At 36.8% G+C, this 8,223-nt stretch overlaps 1 non-coding gene across 1 annotated transcript; it reads left to right on the plus strand.

Annotated features, from left to right (window-relative positions):
* Positions 1 to 2,255: 2,255 nt before the first annotated feature.
* Positions 2,256 to 2,362, plus strand: LOC145949449 (small nucleolar RNA R71). Its single transcript, XR_014427656.1, has one exon. It is a non-coding gene; the product is annotated as a small nucleolar RNA R71 (small nucleolar RNA).
* Positions 2,363 to 8,223: the final 5,861 nt, after the last annotated feature.

The following is an 8,223-nucleotide window of genomic DNA, read 5'->3' on the forward strand; positions in this document are numbered from 1 at the left end:
ATTTCCGACCCGGACAATTTTAGGGGTCTACAGGAACCACATGAACTGGACTTACCCAAGGACTATCAGATATAGCATAAATTACCTTAGCATCCAATAATTTCAAAATTTCTTTCTTTACCTCTTCTTTCATCTTGGGATTTAGTCTTCTTTGAGCTTCAACAGAAGGTTTGGATCCTTCCTCCAAGAAGATGCGATGCATACAAAATGAAGAACTAATTCCCTTTATATCAGCCATAGTATATCCAATAACGTTTCTAAATTTTCTCAACTCATTGAGAAGTTTTTCAGTTTCTTTTTCATTTAAAGCTGAATTTACTATGACTGGATAAGTGGAATTAGCCCCCAGAAACTCATACCTTAAAGATGAAGGAAGTGGTTTAAGTTCTAACCTTGGAGAGTTTTCTTCTTGCCAATCTGTTGAAGACTCAAGAAGACTTTCTACTAGAGGATCTTTTTCTTTACACGGGGGACTTGAATCGATCAAGCAAGCATAATTAGGTTGAATCCCCTCAAGATCTATGTGCTTTCCTCCAACTAGAAAATTCTCCAAGGGATCCCTCAAAATAGATCTCATGACTTCTTCCTCCATGTCTTTAGGCAATATATCAACCCTGCAGCAAATATTTTCAAGAGAAGGTTGTCTAACAGATTTAGCAATATTAAATTCCATTGTTTCATCATTAATGGATAAGGACAATTTTCCATGTTTGACATCTACTATCACGCCTGCTGTAGCCAAAAATGGTCTACCTAGTATGATTGGTATTTGTTTGTCCTCTTCCATTTCTAAAACAACAAAATCTCCCGGAATTAAAAATTTACCTATCTTAACTGGAACATCTTCTAAAATTCCTATGGGATATTTTATAGATCTATCTGCTAACTGGATTGACATTGCTGTAGGCTTTAATTCTCCCATATCTAATTTCTTGCAAATTGATAAAGGCATTAAACTGATACTTGCCCCAAGGTCACATAAGGCTTTTTCAAACCTTAGATTTCCAATGAGACAAGGTATAGAGAAACTACCAGGATCCTTAAGTTTTTTGGGCAAATTATGATGGATCAATGTAACAGTCTCTCTATCATCCAATTTCCTTCGGTTAGCTAAAAGATCCTTAAGAAATTTAGCATATGTAGGCATCTGTTGTAGAGCTTCTACAAATGGAATGTTTACATACACTTGTTTGATCATATTTAAAAATTTTTCAAATTGTCTATCAAGTTTAGTCCTTGCTAACCTTTGAGGAAAAGGAATTGGAGGGTGATAAACAGTTTGAGGCTTTGATGAAGATACTTTTTCTTTTTCTAATCTCTCTTTTTCAGGTTTTTCAACCATAGGAGAAGCGTCTTCATCAATCTCAATATTATCATTTTGATTAGACACAGGTCTGTCTAATTTCTTCCCACTCCTTAAAGTAACAGCATTAACATTTTCAGCTGGGTTTGCAACTGTTTTACCTGGGAACTTACCTGGAGAATTGTTTGAACTAGGCATCAACTGTGCAATTTGATTTTCCAGCATCTTGTTGTGGAGAGTAATATTCTCAACCTTGACAGCAAGGTTTTGAATAGAATTTGCCATTGAATCATTGGTCTGTTTTTGATTAGTGACAAAATTCTCCATAAGGTTTTCTAATCTTGAAACACTTTGTTGAATTGAGGGTGTCTGTACTGGATTTCCTTCCCCATTAATGAAGTGATTGGACGGACGGAAATTAGGTTGCTGATTGCTAGTTCCTTGAACTGGGTTATTCTTCCAAGAAAAGTTAGGATGATTCTTCCAACCAGGGTTGTATGTGTTGGAATATGGATTACTCTTCTCTCTTCGAGGAGTGTCATAGAAATTATGAGAAGCTGCCACCTGTTCAGTAGTATCTTCTTTTTCTCCAGTAAAAATTGAGGTACAATCTACTGCAGTGTGCCCTTGTTCCCTACAAAGGTCACATACTTGATTTGTAGCCACTGAATTAACCTTAGCTTTTTCCATCTTGTCTAATCTTTGATTAAGAGTATCAAATTTTGCTAAGAGTAACTCAATATTGTTCACTTCATATCGCCCCGGAGTTCCTTTCCTTGCTGTGACTTCTCTTTCACTGTATTGGCTGTGATTTGAGGCTACATTTTCCAAAATAATCATGCAGTCATTAATAGGTTTCCCCATGAAAGATCCTCCAGCTGCTGAGTCTAATATCATGGTGCTTTGTTGGTCCAATCCTTCAAAGAAAAATTGGATGGTAAGCCAACGGTTGAAGCCATGTTGTGGGCATGCTTGAAGATATCCTTTGAACCGCTCCCATGCTTCATAAATAGTCTCTCCAGTGCCTTGTTGGAAATTAGTGATTTTCTTCCTCAATTCTTTAGTTTTAGAAGGAGGAAAGAATTTCTCTAGAAAAGCTCTTTCACATAATTCCCAAGTTGCTATCTTTTCTCTAGGCACTGTTCTTAGCCACACCTTTGCCTTATCTCTCAAGGTGAGTGAGAATAAGCGGAGTCGCATTCCATCGGAAACTTCATCATCAAATTGCTGGGTCTCACAGATTTCCAAGAACCCCTCTAAGTGGTCATTAGGATCTTCTGATGGTAGTCCTCCAAAGGTGTTCTGTTTGAGCATATTCACCAGAGAAGCTGGTACAGTAGCTCCAGTTTGCATCTCCCCTCCAGGTATCCCACGAGCTACGGGTGCAGAGTAATCTCGAAGCGGTAAATTATCTCGTTGTGCAGCCATGTCAAATTCTTTAGAAAGGTTTCTTTTCCTTCTCAGGAGAGTTCTTTCAATCTCAGGATCAAGTGGTGTTGGTTTCCCAAGACGTAGAGATCTCTTTTGCATTAACCCTAAGGCACTGCAAAAAAAAAAAAAAAAAGTGACCCGTGAAATCTGAATTGGAGAAGTAAACACTAAAAAAAAAATTATTTATTTATTTAAATTTTTTTTTTAAATTCGAATTAAAATAATTGTAATTTAAATCAAGAGACGTAGTCCCCGGCAACGGCGCCAAAAACTTGATGTATTGAAAAACCGCAAGTGTACGGTTGTCGTCAAGTAATAAATATCGAATCACAGGGACTACGTGTTTGACCTAGAATTACTAGTATTTTAATTTGAATTTTAAAACAGATAGAATGTTTGTTTTGAGATGATAAGATCAGATTCGCTGGTAAAAGAGATAGTAATGCAATTAATGAATAAGATAAAACTTTAAGATAAGATAAGGAGATTTCCGGGAATCTAGGGTTCGCACAAAGAGTTCCAACAATATTGAATTATTATTTTCATTAATTAATTCTATTCCATCTTGAAGGTAGTCTTAACCTAATTTAATCCTTGCACCTTCTCAGGCTACGAGGACGTGTTTAATTAAAATTAATCCCTACTCTCGTGGTAATTACGTTCAATTAAACCCATTAAGATCTTTGTTAATCTATTGCTCCTCGAAAGCTTAAATCAACTCTCGTGATTTAACACTCAAGTCTGTTCCTTTAGGTTCCGATAATTAGGTTCTCCTCTCAGTTCATCCCTAATTATCTATGATTATGAAAATTAAGATTAATTGTTTATCATAATTATAATCAAGTTCTCCTCTCAGTTCATCCTTAATTAATGTTATTATGAAAACAATAATGTTAAAGTTCATATATAAAATATAAAAGAACAAATCAAGAATTGGAATAAAATTAAGAAACTGAATAATGCATTAATAAAGAGGTTCTCAGAGGCTAAGCCCTGATCCCAGAAAAAGGGAAACTACTCACAGGAGTTCATAGTAGTTCTCCAAGAAAAGAAGAATAAAAGAAAAGCAAACCTTAGAGTCGGTGGCACAGGCGCCCAACCTTCTCCAAGTGTCAAAAACTAAAAAAAAAACTGTCTCCGAAAACAAAAGTCATGTTCTAGGCTAACCTCATCTAATTTATAACCTAAAAGGGTAAAAAGGTAAAACTACCAAGATAAAAATTACAAAAATAAAAATAAAACATAAAACTTAAAAAGCTGGGACGCGAAGTGAATCACGGCCGTGACTGAGAATCACGACCGTGATCTTCTCTGGAGCACATCTATGAAGGGTCAGTGGCGTTCACGGGTGTGATTGGGAGTCACGGCCGTGATTTTCTCTGGTGAATCACGGGCGTGATTTAGAATCACGGTCGTGATTTTCCCTGTAGCTCAGCATTTCTTCTTTAATTCTTAAATCTTGATCCTGCTCAGAGAAAACACAACACATACCAAGAAAAGCATAAAATAGGAAAATGATATAAAAATTTATTAAAAACATGAAAGATATGCATGATTATGCTATGAATTCTTGTGAATTAAAGTGCTAAAATACGAGTAAAATACACAACATCAAGATACTAAGTTCCTAAGCCATTTTTGGCGTGTCTTATGGTCAAGACTAGGAACCAAACTCCTCTTTTCTACTACTTGTCATCCTCAAACAGATGGCCAAACTGAGGTAGTGAATAGGTCTCTGTCTACTATGCTTAGGGCAGTCCTAAAAGGCAATCACAAATCTTGGGATGAGTATTTGCCTCACATTGAATTTGCCTATAATAAGGTAGTCCACAAAACTACCAATATTTCTCCTTTTGAAGCTGTGTATGGGTTTAACCCTTTGACTCCTTTAGACTTGATACCTCTTCCTAATGTTTAACATTTCATTCATAAGGAAGGGGCTTCAAGAGCTGAGTTTGTTAAAAAACTACATGAAAGGATTAAAACTCATATCCAACTCCAAAATGAGAAGTATGCTCAACAAGGAAATAAAGGCAAAAGACCTATGATCTTCGAGGAAGGAGATTGGGTTTGGCTTCATTTAAGAAAAGAACTTTTTCCAAAACAAAGGAAGTCTAAACTCAGTCCTGGAGGAGATGGTCCCTTTCAGGTCTTACAGCGTATCAATGATAACGCTTATAGACTTGATTTACCCTCTGATTATGGAGTAAGCCCTACTTTTAATGTTAGTGATCTCAAACCTTTTGTTGGTGCTAGTGATGATGAGGAAGAGTCTTCAGATTCGAGGACGAATCCTTCTCAAGAGGGAGGGAATGATGGAAGAGCATGGGCTAAAGGCCCAACCACTAGAGCTATGGCCAGGAGATTACTTGAAGACTTGTCTGCTTCAGAGCTTAGTGGGCCCAATGGGCTTGGTGGGCATAGGGTGCTTCTCACTTGGACCTTACTTGAATAAACACCATGTTTTATAGCACATTCTTAGAATAGGAAGTTATTTTCCTTTGGTCTTGTATTTTGACCATAGATTAGGGTTTATAGTTTTTGGGCTTATATTTGGGCTTCTTGGGCTTTGGGCTTTTGATACCCAATATTGGGCTCATTTTCTTCCTTGTAATATTTCCTATTTCATTGTATTACTTTGACCATTGTATTTAGGTCATTAGTATAGGTTTAAGGAGGAAAACTTGTTAAATAGAATTAGGTTAAATTAGGTTTAATTTAGCTTGCATTTAAGTTACATTTGGAGTCACATGGATGGTGCCACCTTGGCTGCACATGTGTGACCCAAATGCAACCCTAAATTCAAGCTAAATCAAATCCTAATTCACTTAGCACCTAATGTGGCCGGTGACATGCATGTAGTGTGAGATTTGAATTCAAATTTTCAAATTTGAATTCAAATCTTGGCGCCACATGTGAACCCTTCACATTGGCGCCAAGTGGTTCCATTTCCGGATTCTATTTAATCCTCCCTACAAGCTCTTGTACACACTTTGAACATTATATGAAATTTGAGAGCCTTGTGCCGAGTTTCCTCTTCAAAGTCTTCTTGAGTTTTCACCTCAAAATCCCTAGGAAATTCATCTTCTTCCTTCTCTTTGAAGTGAGCATTCCATTGATCCTTGAGCTTGGAGACTTCCTTCTAAGCTTAACCTCCTTCCATTCCGAAAATTCTCCTCTCTTAAAGCCTCCATTCCATTCGGTCTTGAGCTCCTTGAAGAAGATCCGAGCTAGAGAGAAGTTTAAGGAGAAGTCATCTACCACTCCTCCTAACCTTCTCCATCAGATAACAATAAGTTCAGGCCAAAATGAAGGACAAAGTATGATCAAGCATAATCGAATTGAATAAGACATCAGACGATAACAAAGCTAGTATCAAGACTAAGGTTGATCCAGGCCTAAATCAAATACAAGATAAGACGAATCTATCAGCTGAAGCTTGAGGGATCAGACGTAAGACCAAAATAGGCATCATATGAGACTAAGTCAAGAACGGGATGAAAGTTGGCCAAACATCAACATGGATTTTCAAAATCATCAGATGAAGCTTAACGAACAAGTAGACAAAGTCATCACTCTCATGACCAGACGTAAAGGGACCAGACGAAGAATCAAAACTAAAATGTGTATCCAGACACAGTCAAAAAATAATGAAACCTTTTTGAAGTCCACTAATCACATTGAGAGAAATCAGACAAGAAACACAAAAAGGATATCAAACCTGAATACAAAAAGAAGAAAAATAGGCAAGCATGGATTCACAAGTCAAAGCTGCATGTGTCAGAAAAAAGACACCTACTTTTCAGAGAAAGACAACACCTCAGCAGCTAAACTAATGAGAAAAGTAAAAATATGCCTAGATCATGATTAAAGTTAGACATTGAATCAACTACACTGAAGGACTTCACGTATACAAGCAAACATTTAATGCAAGATCAAATGCATTAAATGAAAAGATTTACATAGCTATGAAAAAATTCTCCATCTGTAACGACATGAAGCTCCGCTCCAACGGGAAAATTTGAATTAAAACAACGGGCAAATTTATCAACTAGCTATAAGTATCAAGGCAAAGAAGAAGAAGAAGAAGAAGAGAACTGAGAAGTAGAGAAGACATGCAATAAGAAAAAGAAAGCAAAAAAGCATAAGCTACATTTCTTCTCAAAGCATTTCTTGTATATCTATGTAAAAACTAAGATAGCTTATCTTAGTTAGTGTTGCTAATATTCTATCCTCTCTACGAGAGTAAACAAAACACTCAGACACTTATTCCTATAAAACTAAGGTTACACACCTTAGTGAGTGTAGAAACTATCTTATCCTCTATGTGAGAGTTGCAAACACACTCAACACCTTCATTTGTTGTAAAGCCTAAAAAGGCTGGTTGAAAGAATACTTGTGTACCAGAAGTGGTTTGAGAATACTAGAGCTAGTGAGTGAAGCTAGCGGGCCAGAAGTGGTCAAGAATACTTGGAGAACCAGAAGTGGTTAAGAATACTTGGAGAACCAGAAGTGGTTAAGAATACTAGCGTCAACAAGTGAGGTTGACGAGCCAACAGTGGTTGAGAATACTTGTAATCCTCTATGATTAGTGGAACCCTTCAGTTGAAGGAGACTGGACGTAGCTCAGATTGAGTGAACCAGTATAAAGATCTGTGAATACCTTTTTCTATTTCTCAAACACTACTTGTTTAAAAACTTCATCTTTCGTCTACTTTCATTTCAACAATCTGTTAGACGAAAACACACTTGTCCACTATTTTTGAATAAAATTTTTTTTTGGACGATAAATCCTTTCAAACGGAAAACATATTTACTCAACTTGTTTCTTGAAGCAGACGATCAGTTTTATTGGACGCAATAAGCCTTCTAGTCAGACAAGCCTGCACAAGTTTTTAACAGTGCTTAAATATTCTTTTTATTAAAAGAAAATGGAGTATCTTTACCAAATGATTTTGAAAAATCCTCCTTCGAACACACACACAGACATTCAACCCCCCCTTCTGTGTGTATTTCCGTTAACTTCAACTTGCTCCACAAGCCTCCCAAACCCTGGTGGACGGTTAAGTTAAGCTAACTATGGTTCTCTTGAACCATAGTTAGCCTAGCTTTCTACACAAGTTTCTCTACTCTATATAAACCTTTCCCTAACTTTTGTATTCACTTTTGACATATATGAGATTGAATTTTTAGAATTTCTATCTCTCTCAAAGGTCCCAAAATTGTGGAGAAACCACTCTCCCTTCTAGGAACCTTCACAAAGGAATCCTTCCTTTGTGCCTTGGTTTCCTAACTCTTCTTCTTTTTCAAGAAGAAATCGAACCTCCTTGGTTGCTTCTCAAGCTTTGAAGCTTGGTTCCTTGCTTCCGCATTCAAGTTTCAACCTCAAGAGAAGATTGGACAAAGGAGATGAAGCTTGAAGAAGAAAGTTCATAACTTCTCTAAGCCATTTCCATCACTACTTAAACTACTTTTTACACCCCTAAAAT

This window comes from Cajanus cajan, chromosome 6 (genome assembly GCF_000230855.2).
Source record: "Cajanus cajan strain Asha chromosome 6, NIPB_CcT2T_4, whole genome shotgun sequence".
Classification (NCBI taxonomy): domain Eukaryota; kingdom Viridiplantae; phylum Streptophyta; class Magnoliopsida; order Fabales; family Fabaceae; genus Cajanus; species Cajanus cajan.